The following is a 12,844-nucleotide window of genomic DNA, read 5'->3' as shown; positions in this document are numbered from 1 at the left end:
TGGCTCAATCATCTGCCAAACATAAGAGTGGCAGAGAACCACAACAATATCAGTAAGTGGCACAAGCGCGTACATTTTTTCCCATTGGCACCTAGATAATTCATCGGCCACACCATTATCCACACCTGGAACATGGTGCTCCCAAAAGAGCACATTGTAGCACAAGCATTGCAGTGTCAACTGAGCCAAAATGCGCAATACCAACAATAATTTGGCCTGCTGATTATTGATTGCGTGCACAAAGCCCAGATTATCACACCTGAACAGGATGCTGCGATTGCGCAACTGTCTGCCCCAAACCCCCACATCTACCATGTTAGGAAAAAGTTCCAACAGCAAAAGATCTTTAGTCAAACCCCTCTCAAACCAGCATAATGGCCAAGAAGCAGTGCACTAAGTACCAGCTGGATAACAGAAAAAAAAAAAACACAGACCCTGCTGCGTCCGTGAATAACTGCAAACTAGAATTATCAACTGCAGGAGCCAACCAGATCAGAACACCATGAAAGTATTCCAGAAACAAAGCCAAAACGACCAAATCCCGCCTTATCTCTGAAGTGATGGGACCTGGCGACCCCACCCGTAGTCCACTCCAACTTTCCACAAAAGAGTCTGCCCATTGGGATGACTATGCAGGCAAACTTCAACAGGCCCAAAAGCTATTGGGCCTGCCGAAGCATAACCTTACGTGCCGCCACACACTGCAGGATGCAGTCGCGCAATCAGGATGCCAAAATGATTAAGGCCAGCAAACTAAAAAGGAGCTCTAAGCAACGATCAGAACCTGCCGGGCCAAAGCAAAGGAAGTCATCTAAGTAATGGGTGATTCCCCAACCATCCGATGAAAACTCCACACACCAATGCAAGAAGGAGCTGAACTTCTCAAAAAAGGCACAGAAAACCGAACACACCATTGGCAAGCACTTGTCAATGAAATATTCATTCCCGATGTGGAAGCCCATAAACCTAAATGAATCAGGGTGAAGCGAGAGCAGACAAAAAGCCGATTCAATGTCAACCTTAGCCATGAGGGCCCCAGACAATATCCAGAGCATCGTACAATGACTGGTAGACCACCAAACAATATTTGGGTGGAATGGCATCATTAACAGAATGCCCTGATGGGTAAGAAAGATGTTGAATGAGCCTAAACTTAACCGAAGCCTTCTTCGGAACAACGCCTATCAGAGAAATAACCAAATTCTCCAACGGGGGTTGAGAAAAAGGACCCGCCATGCGGCCAAGCTGGATCTCCTTCTCCACCTTGTCGCGTAGTACCTCAGGAAAAGACCGGGCCAACTGCAGGTTCTGATAAGAGCCAACGTGAACTTCACCCTGAACTGGTAGCCAAAAACCATAACTAAAACCCTTCATCTTGATTTTAATACCAAGACAACCATTTAAGCATAGCCCCAAACCATGCTAGGGTAGGAGTCCTACTTAGAGAATGCCACAGCCATGGACTTGGCATGCCCGGTATAGCCGGCCTTCTGGGCAGAGCACCCACCTTGAAGGCAGTGGGAAGCGGGCTGGGCCCCACCGCAATGCATGCAGAGGTGTTGAAACCTACACTGTTGCCCAACAGGACATTCAGAATTATTGAAGGCAAAGCATTTGCCTTTAGCTGGCCCAGGCCCTTGTGAACCAGGAGGCATGCCAAAACTCCTCCTCATAGGTCCACGATGCCCCCATGTTAGCTGGCGCAAAGTCCACTGTAGCCCACGGGACCTCCTTCTTATCCTGCTGCGCCCTGCAAACATCCATCCACACTTCAATGTCTTTACAACCAAAGTCTATGACATGCAAACAATCCTGCTTGCACCTAAACTTGTCGTCGTATACCCTCCCGGCAACCCCAGAATACCTGCGCTGAAGATCATGAATCATGTGTGCAATATTTAGCGGCCAATCCTCCAGATAACAGGCTACAAAGATGCAGAATTTGACCAACCAAGCATCGTAAGACTGAAAGGCTTCCACTCCGATCCCACCTTTAGCTCTAGTGGCCTTAAACTCCTTCTCCTCCACCTAGCAGCCCACGCAACAAGGCCATGTAGTCACTATGGACGACACCTGGCAGGTTGCGTTACTTCCTTTCCCTACGGGAAATCTCAGAGGCCCTCTTGCACTTGGTGCTGTGTTTGCCCACTTCCTTCTTCACATATCTGGCCGCACGTTTGCGGGCCCGTGCTGCGCTACTGATTGAAGATCTGAGCAAAAAAGAAGAGAAAGAGGAGCTGGCCCGAGAGAAAGAAGAGGAAGAACAGCACAACAGTTCCCTGAAAAACTCACCGGACTCCTCACCTGAGGCGTCTGACCGACCATCCGCAAATCCAGAATCACCCTCGACGTCCAGCGGCTCACCCGAGTCCTCCTCATGATCTGAAAAACAAGGCAAATCCGGCTCCGGAGACCCAGAGCCGGGAAACAGGGAAGAAACCGACACAGCAGGCTGCGCCCTATTCCTCGGATTAGATCTAAAGGCAGCAACCACAGAGCCCCGCCCCTATGGCCAGTACCGCCTGCAGTCATTGCCATGGCCGACACTAAAGGGGTGAGAGGAAAAAGCTGCAGACAACTGGGAGGGGTCAAATGCAGAAGGCAAATGACCAGTGGAGGTGCCGCCCGTTGATTCGGGGACACCGGTTAACCCTTACAGCCACGACCCAACCACCCCGAGGGAAGGGGTATAGAATCGTAATCCGCACACCCAGTCTCCGGGTCACAGAGCATTAGGAGTCACAGGCCTCCCCTCACTAAAACGGCTGCCATCCCACACTGCCCCATTTCTGTCAAGGGGTCCCTTGCCAGACCTCCCAGGAGCATCACTCCTGGCAAAGATATGCCAGACCTACTGCACCGCTCCCCAGGCTCCGCATGACTGCGGGAACCCAGAAAGGCATCACCACTGCCCCCCCCCCCCCCCCCCGCAGCAGGGCACTAACCCAGTGGCTGGAAACTGCCGCATACCCGCCCTGTGTGCGCACCCACACTGAGGCTCCAAGCGGGGCCCAGACTGCAGCAGTGGCCCATCCAGACGCTGCACCCACCCGTCCACCCCCCCACTGCCTGCCTCGCCTGCCACGCTCTTCTCCCTACTGCAGCACCAGATGCAGTAGCAGAGCATGCGGAAACCACGGCTGTCCGCACAGTACGCGGCTGTGCAGGCAAGGACGCTGAAGGGAGGGCAGGGGAGGATAGGAGGGGATCATCCAGGGCCACGGCTACGCCATCCATGGAAACCGCAATGTACCAGGCTGGGGTGCGTGCATAACACCGGAGGCATGACAAAGCCATGAATCAGCAGCAGCAGGGGAGCACTGAATATATATAAATAATACAACCCTAGCCTCACTTATAGGCAAAATATCACAAACAGGGGCACAATTCCAGAGGATTTACCCTGTCTCCAAAACAGGAAAAAGAGGAAGCTCCTCCTCTTCTCACCCCATATCAAGCAGTTAACTTCTACCAACTCACATCCATATTGGATGGCTAGTCACCTGTCTCCCACACGGACATCCCCAGCCTATGGATGTTTAACCCTCTCCACTCCTATTTCAGTAATTTCGTTCTTGTTAAGAATTATCCACATCAAATTAATCCTTTTCAAACATTGGGGGTAATTCAGAGTTGATCACAGCAGCAAATTTGTTAGCAGTTGGAAAAAAACATGGGGTCATAACATTACGAATTGATCGCTCGCTAGCTACTTTTTGCAGTGCTGCGATCAGATAGACGCCACCTATAGGGGAGTGTATTTTTGCTTTGCAAGTGTGCGAATGCCTGTGCAGCCGAGCTCTGCAAAAACATTTTGTGCAGTTTCTGAGTAGGTCTGAACTTACTCAGCCCTTGCGATCACTTCAGCCTGTCTGGTCCCGGAATTGACATCAGACACCTGCCCTGCAAACGCTTTGACATGCCTGCATTTTCCCAAACACTCCCAGAAAATGGTCAGTTGACACCCATAAACGCCCTCTTCCTGTCAATCTCCTTGTGATCGTCTGTGCGAATGGATTCTTCGTTAAATCCACCGCTCAGCAATGATACACTTTGTACCCATACGACACGCCTGCGCATTGCGGTGCATACGCATGCACAGTAGTGACCTGATCGCTACGCTGTGAAAGACAGCAGCGTGTGAACAGGTCAGAATGACCCCCCATGTGCACTGCAGGGTGGGCAGATATAACATGTGCAGAGAGAGTTAGATTTGCGTGGGGTGTGTTCAAACTATAATCTAAATTGCAGTGTAAAAATAAAGCAGCCAGTATTTACCCTGCACAGAAACAAAATATCCCACCCAAATCTAACTATTTCTGCACATGTTATATCTGCCTCCCCTGCAGTGCACATGGGGCCTAATTCAGACCTGATCGTAGCCCTGCAAAATTTTACAGGGCTACGATCAGGCACACCGACATGCGGGGGGATGCCCAGCACAGGGTTAGTCTGCCCAACATGTCAGGCCTGCCTCATCCCCCACACAGAAGTACAAAAGCATTGCACAGCGGAGATGCTTTTGCACTACAGGAGTAGCTCCCAGCCAGCGCAGCTTTTGCATGCTGGCCGGGAGCTACTCACCGCTGCTCGGAACGCAGCGGCTGCGTGTGATGTCATGCAGCCGCTGCGGCCGCCCCCGCACAGTCCGGCCACGCCTGCGTTGGCCAGTCCACGCCCACAAAACAGCGTCCAAATGCAGCCATGCCACCCCCTCCCACCCAGCGACACCTCTGCCTGTCAATCAAGCAGAGGCAATTGCTAGGCAATGAAAAGCGTCAGCTGTCAGCCATGCGCCCGGCGCACTGCGGAGCCAGCGCATGTGCACTTATGACCTGATCGCTGAGCTGCAATGAACAGCAATGTGGGATCAGGTCAGAATGATCCCCATGGTTTTGCCCAACTGCTAACAAATTTGCTGCTGCGATCATCTCTGAATTACCCCCACTGTCATTCTAAATTGTTCTGTGATTGTGTATCTGTTGTGATGCGTAGTATATTTGATACCTCTTAGAGGGCCTGATTCTAATTTGATTTTTTTTGTCGATGTAAGCTTCCTAATTTTGTATGTACAAAGCCACATGGACACATGGTAGTAGAAATGTGAGGGGTTGTCCTGAACATTGTTTGGGAGGTAATATGGGAGGGGCTGAAAAGAGACAACTTTGACTTGCACCTTTAGGGAGTGTTGGAGGTGTGTAGTGGTCATGTTAGGGAAAGTATTTTTGTGCTTTGATTAAGAACCACCCATATTGGAGGTCAGAAGGAGAGATGACACCTAACTTACAGCTAGTGTAATTTTGAATGGTGCAACCGATGATGCCATATTAGGTATTACAGCATGCACAGATGCTAAAAGTGGGCATCTCTGTCTTTGCACATTCGGTCACACAGATCTCCAAAGAGGGAAGGACTTTGTAGCGGCATTAGCATAAAGATGCCATTTATTGAATATGATTAATCAATGTAAACACATATATGGTGCCACATTTTTTCTTCCCTTCACAGCTTTTTTTTTTTTTATGCTTAAAATGCGATTACTTGGTTAATACTGCTAATGTGCTTAGTTATAGATAAACTATATTCTTTGCTATGGAATTTCAAGTATTTCCATGTGTGTAACTTTCATTTTAAAGGACGTCCTGGTAAAGTACATTTTTAGTCTTTCATTCAGGCTGGAGAATGGTCAGGCTGTCAGAGGAGCTGATTCTGGAACAAGCAACATACAACTGGCCATGGGAGAATCAGTGACTCCTCAGATCCACACCAGCAGCTTTACTGGGAACTGCAGCCGTTTGAAATGGAAATGGTAGTCTGATGAGATCGAAGGAATTCTCAGAATGAAGAAAGTTTCTCCCTGGCTGATACCTGTGAATGTTGTTGCTTCAATTACATGTTTTTGCATAGTCTTCACCTGCAGCCTGGTACCATTGCACAGTTTGGGTGGATTGAAGATGAGTACAAGCATTATGGGGGCGCCAACCTTGAGATAGAGTACATGAGGTGGTATTCAGAGTATTCTTATAGAGTACATGTGATTGGTTCAGGGTAATGAATGGTGTCCTCCACTTCCACCATGGAATCAACCGACTCATACCTAACCATGGTGATCATTCCGAGTTGTTTGCTCGCTGACGATTTTCGCAGTGCAGTGATTAAGTAAAAAAAATGGTACGCAGCGCGCATGCGCTAAGTACTTTCACACAAAACTTTGTAGATTTACACAAGGTCGAGCAAAGTTTTTTCATCGCTCGAGTGATCGTAGTGTGATTGACAGGAAGTGGGTATTTCTGGGTGGTAACCGGTCATTTTCAGGGAGTGTGCTAAAAAAGCAGGCATGCCAGGTAAAAACGCAGGAGTGGCTGTCAGAACGCAGTGCGTGTTTGTGGCGTCAAACCAGGAACTAAACGGACTGAGGTGATCGAAGTCTAGGAGTAGGTCTGGAGCTACTCAGAAACTGCAGCAAATTATTTAGTAGCAGTTCTGCTAATCTTTCTTTCGCTATTTTGCTAAGCTAAGATACCCTCCCAGAGGGCGGCGGCCTAGCATTTGCAATGCTGCTAAAAGCAGCTAGTGAGCGATCAACTCGGAATGAGGGCCCATATTAGTAGCTGGCCTCTTCAACAGAATGTTGTTGATGTTAACTGCTGAGTCATTTTTTGGAGTGAGAATAGCCCTCTCCCTCAGCTAAGAGATGCTTTCACCTCCATTCTCATTCAAGGCCGGGTAGATCCTCTCAGTCAAAGCGGTCAAGTCACATACTAAATCACAGAGGTTTTCCAGAATACGGACTCTTCCCTCCTCTTTCAACAACTTGCTATCCCCTATTTTCAGAAGTAATGTAAATATTATGTGGATTAAGAGATAAATAAAAATGTATAAAAAATTACATTTCACCCCTTTTCACCTCTTTGGGTTTGGAATTTTGACAAATCCCTTCTTAGTGGGTGCCTACATCACAAAACAAAGCTACTGTCCAAATTTCAATTTTCGAGTCCTCATGGTTCTGGAGATTTCATGACGAGTCAGTGAGTCAGTCAGTGGTACTTGGCAATTATATATATACATATATATATATATATATATATATATATATACTAGCTGAACATCCGTGCTTTGCTGCAAAATTTCAAGTATAATCACAAAGAGATGAAAAGTGCTGTTATTTAAGCAAATGTAATACTGCTTTTAAAATAGGCTCACTTGTGTGGAAGGATGTTGAGAACTTGTAACATCAAATTGTGCCTCCATGAAACTGCCCGAGAACACACCAAAATAAGAAACAGATTTTATTATATTAGAATCTGTAGTTGCTGTGTCTTATTTTCTGGACAACGGGATATACCTAAAGTTAACTGGTTAGTTTATCACAGAATATAATCAATTAGACTAACAATTGGACATGCTCCACCCACCGCTGCCAATCTTTGTCAGGCTACACCTCCAGATAGGCATTCGCTAGATTGATGCTGTCAAAAGGCTGGCACTAAAGAGAATAATCCACCTCCTTTTCTGCCCCGTCCCACCTTTGATGCTGCCCTGCTCAGTGCTGTAAATGCTGGGATGACAGCCCAAGCTCTGCCCGCTGTATATTAAATATGTACGGTTTGCATGGATAGGCTGATTCTTTTCCAAATGGCCCTATGTCTCCTTACTTAGCTTCTCGCTCTCTTTTTGGGCTCCTCCTTTGAGATAAAAAGGTGAATATTTTTGCACAACTCTTAAGGTTACTGGGAGAGCTGTTGGTACTCTTTTCACAGCAGATAATCAGTTGCTGACTATCAAGATTTCCTTTAATGCATTTAACAGTCAAAATATCTATCTCTCCTTTCTTCCTATTGCTCTCTGAGAGGTTCGGCAATGTTTAGTTCAAGTGACAGGTTAACCTCTGATAACTGAGACACTATCTTCTCCTGGCTGGAAATAGGTTGATTAAGTACTTAAAGCTGAAATCTATATATATAAAAGGCAAATACCATTGACTCATCACAAAATCTACTGAACCAAAAGGAATGACTTCATTGCCAGTGGCAGAGGAGCCCATTGTTCAAATAGGGGAGCCACATTAAGTGACGTTTTACAGTGTTTACGGGTGACAGTGGATGTGGCTCCCGTATTTGAATAATGGACTGCTCTGCAACTGCCACTGGCAAGGAATTCCAGGAATAGAGCATTGTGTCCTCCCCCTCTGTGACTTGGTATCGCAGGCACCATGCATTCTTTATAGCCACGGCTGGGTGGGCTGTCTTAACTCTCCTCTGTGAGGGGAATTCCCAATAATCATCTCACTCCTTTTAACCTCTTTGTGGGTGAAATTTTGAAAAAATCCTTTTTAGTGGGTGCCTACATCACAAAAGCAAGCTCCTAGTCCTTATGGTTCAGGAGATTTTGTGATGACTCAGTGGTATTTGCCGTTTATATATTTATATTATTTTGTTCCATTATGATGTTAGATAACAACACAAGCATGTTTTGATGCACTTATTTAAAAAATGGAGAGATTCATGAAATTCTGAATTTTTGTAGCTTAAAAATGTATGCAGTATAATAGTTGATGTTTTCTCCTTATACATGTAGATTCAGGTACTGATAGTACAGATAGATCATAACGCTAATGTTGTAATATGTTTAATTATAAATTAATCTATATTTAGTCTTTGTAATTAACAGTAAAATGTTTCTAGACTATGAAATTGTCCTGTCTGCATTTTATGTTATACACACCTGTGCACAAGTGCAAATGCTAAAATTTTTAAGCATGATACTTCTTGAGGTGTGTACTGTACACCAAAAGTTTTACATTCAAGAAACTGATCATGTGTTCACAGAAAATATGTTGTCTCTATTATTGCATAGAATCCAGCACAAAGAAGGTATTAAAAAGCAACTCTATGCATTAAGCAGAGAGTTTGGATACAATTTGTTTAAATATTCAAAATAGTGCAAACGTTATACAAACCCCTTTAATTTACTGCAGATATCGGAATATCAATAGCTTTTGTACACTTCTCTCCTACTCATTGAAATCCATTGGGTCATCACTAGAATAGACTTAAATATGTCTGAATGTGGATGAAAAACAATTAAGGATTCAATTGACCCTATTACTATACAATTTAATTAAAGCACCAGTTGCAAACATACAAATATGAACACTTCATGTATGACAAAATTTAGGTCATACATTAAAGATATGCTTTTATGTATATAAAATGTATCCAATGTTTTTTGTTTCTGAATAGTAAATTAACACTGTTTCCCACTCAGAGTCATATTGTGTTTGTTTCAATCCTATAAAATTTAACCCACTAGTTAGTGAAAAATTAAACTCTTTGAAATATCTTCCACTGAACTGTCATGCTGTACTTCATGTTTGATCTATGTGAACCTATCACATTTTTAAGAGGTTGTGTTGTGTGACCTACTTAATATCAACTACAAGAGCAAAGTAAATATGAAATGGTGATGTTATTTATGCATTTGACTTTTTTTCCAGTCAGAGAATGATACATAAATTGTCTTTACTAAGAATTGTATGTGCACTTTTTTTTAATCTTTCAAATATATTGTAAATTAGTAGCTTTTAATTGAATTTTGAATGCTGGCAGTTCACCTTCAAAATATATGAAATACTCCTACAGTATTTTCTGTAATTTGTAGATTATTTTTGCTATTACATTTCTGATTTGGTGCTTTATTTAATAATTGTAAAATAATTGCAAAATACCATTAACCACTCTGGTGAAACATATAATATCACATCAGACTGGACTTTAATTCAATTCAAATGAAAAAGCCTTCTCTGAAGTTTTTTCTCCTCCTATCCTGTAATAAACACAAATCACTAATACACAGTACTCACCATTCTTACAATGGAATACAGTGCAGAGTCCATGTGATGTGCAGGGAGGGGGTGCATGGTGAGGTGTAGCATAGGATTACAGTGTATGTGGGAGAGGGTGAAATTTAAGAAGTGAAGTAGAGCAGTGTGTGCAGGGAGGAGGTGCAGGGTAAGCAGTTGTGTAAGATAGCAGTGTGTGGAGGGGGTGCAGCATGAAGGGCAGTGGGGAGTTGAAGGTGTAGGGTTGGTTTCGTTTAGGAGAACAGTGTGTATGGGGATGGGGTGCAGGGTGAGAGGTAGTGTTGAAAAGCAGTGTGTGTGGGGAGGGGGGTGCAGTGTGAGTAGTCTAAGAGAGCAGTGTGTGCAGTAGTGTAGGAGAGTAGTGTTTGCTGGGAGGGGGTGCAAGGTGAGGGGTATTGTAGGAGCGCAATGTGTGTGGGAGGGGGTGCAGGTTAAGTAGTGTAGCAGAGCAGTATGTACAGGGGAGGGGTGCAGGGTGAGTAGTTATGTAGCAGTGTGTGGAAGAGTGCAGTGTGGAGGGTAGTGAAGAGGAGTGGGTGCAGGGTGGGGGTAGTGTAGAAGAGCAGTGTGTGGGGATGGGGTGCATGGTGAGGGGTATTGTAGTAGAGCAGTGTGTGAGTGGAGCTGGTGCAGGATGAGGAGTAGTGTAGAAGAGCTACAGTAAATAAAAATACACCTAAACTATATAGAGATTTTGATCCTCCGTGGTCAGAAAGTCTTCAGTCAGTATTTATTCATATAGCAAATCACATTGTCTGGAAGATGCCTTTGTCTATTAATACAAACAATGTCATCATCATATACAAAGATTCAACCAGGCTAGTGCTCCCTCATCCCCTCTTGCCTCCTGTCTCTCCTGCCCATCACTCCAGCCTCCTGCCTCCTTTCACTCCAACCTCCTTTACTTCCAACCTCCTATACCATATCTTTCCAGCCTAATTAGTATCAATTATAAGCAGAAAGTCACGTGCCCTTTCAGATAATGATGGACAGATAGTCCAAATAGTTAGGCTGAGAGGCCCACTACTGATAAATAGTATATAATTCACTTATAAAGGTGATATTGATATAAGTGTCAAGATGGTGATAAGTCCTACAATATCTGGTGAAGAGGAGCCGCAGGTGGTATTTGCTGAAATGCAGACTATCCTGGATATACCTTACATAGGTGCCTGAGCTTGTATCCAGAAATGGTAATCACCACGATCAGTCCAGTCTGCTGAAATGCAGTGTTACATGTGCTGCCTGCAGCTCTGTTCTGTCTGCTTAATTGCTGTATCAGCTGCATTGGATTAGTGATCTTTTGAGGATTGGCTGCAGGAGTCTGTTGATTGGCTCCTGTTGCCTTTATTGCCCGAATCTGCCTTGCACTGCTTGCTGCTCATAGAGCTTAGTTCCAGTGGGAGCCTTTGTCCCTCTGTGTCAGGGCCTAGTTATGTTGGAACACTTTCTTCCATTCTTCCTCAGCTGCAGCTCAGCAGAAACACTGTTGTTTGTTCCAGCAACCAGTCCATCATTTCATGTTTCATGTGCTGTCTGTAGGAGTACATTGTATCATTCATTGGATGCTAAACAGCAAACACCACCTGAGTACCCATCACTCCTGCTACACTGTAATCATCTTGTAACAGTAGTATGCTCCTTAGTGTTGGTTACTGCAGTTGCCAGGATTAACATCCACTGGACTGGAGCATTCTGTGTTATTTGTTTTTCTGTTCTGCTCTCCCTGTCTGAACCCTATTGTGATTTACTTCTGTTGTTGCCAGTAGTTACTAATGCTGGTACAGAACATTCCTTGCTATTTATGTACCAGTTGATTTATGTACCCTATCTGTCTCTATATTCAGATTACCCTGTCTTATAGTTGTTTTTTGCCATCTCTCTAGACTACTTCTTGTTGCTATTATTATTGGTTCACCACTCTTTCTATATCTCTCAATATCCTGCATTAGCACCTTCACACTATTACTATTCTTTGTTATTAGTTCATTATTCTATTGTCTTGTTCTTGTCTTCTCATGTTCTTGGTCTTGTCCTTGTTGTCCTTTCTACCAGCATTGATTCAAGTTACACAAGGGTTAAGCTCATACTACCGCTAGTGGCGTAATTTCTGGTGGGCATCCCAGTACCGGTAGGCACATATAGCCTTATGGGAAAAGCAGCTCTTATAGGCTAGAAGACCTGCTGGTGGGTTCTATGAGACAATTCAGGGTGTACAGGGGTCACTGCCCAGAAGACTATCTACAACCTCAACTCCTGCAAACAACTTCAGTTACATTCATAACACATGTTTATACCCTGTATAGGTGCCTGAGCTGAAAGTCTGAATATGCCTGTCATTATCTGAAAGGGCACCATACTTACTGCTTATAATTGATACTAATTAGCTCTAAATCATCTCTTTTAGACACAATATTTCATTCATATTATTTGTCATTGCTTATTATGCTACCTATTTTCATTACCATTGTAACATTTTATCATATTTATGTTCTATGTGCCATATGTTTAGTGATTTTACACCTCAGTACAAAACAAATTTTAAATTTTTTTGAATTTCCAAGAGTTTTTACATTGATGCACCTGTTATACCTACCAATAGATACATACTTCTCATTTGATTATCTCCTCAGGTGGGCACACCTTCTTCTCCTGTTTTAATTTTGGGTTTTCAAGGGACCCCACTGCCACCCTAGGCTTGCTTACAAGCGCACTTACCCCAAAACCCTTTTTTCCAAGTACTGTACCTGTTCCTGATGCAACTGCATACACACAAGGTCAACCCCATCTCCCTGAGGTAAGGGACAGGTTTCCCAGGCAGTGCTGACCACCCTGCTCCCTTTACTGAGCTAGTTGTCTGACTTTGCACAAAATGGTAGTGTAGTAGTCTTGAGGTAAACTCATTGCTGGTCTGGGCAGCACTGGGCCCCTTAGTCCCCAGGCGCCCTGGTGCAGTGCACTTGCTGCACCCATGGTAGCTCC

This window comes from Pseudophryne corroboree, chromosome 5, assembly GCF_028390025.1.
Source record: "Pseudophryne corroboree isolate aPseCor3 chromosome 5, aPseCor3.hap2, whole genome shotgun sequence".
NCBI classification, from domain to species: Eukaryota; Metazoa; Chordata; class Amphibia; order Anura; family Myobatrachidae; genus Pseudophryne; species Pseudophryne corroboree.
The sequence above is the reverse complement of the archived record's forward strand: the minus strand, read 5'-3'. Positions refer to the sequence as shown.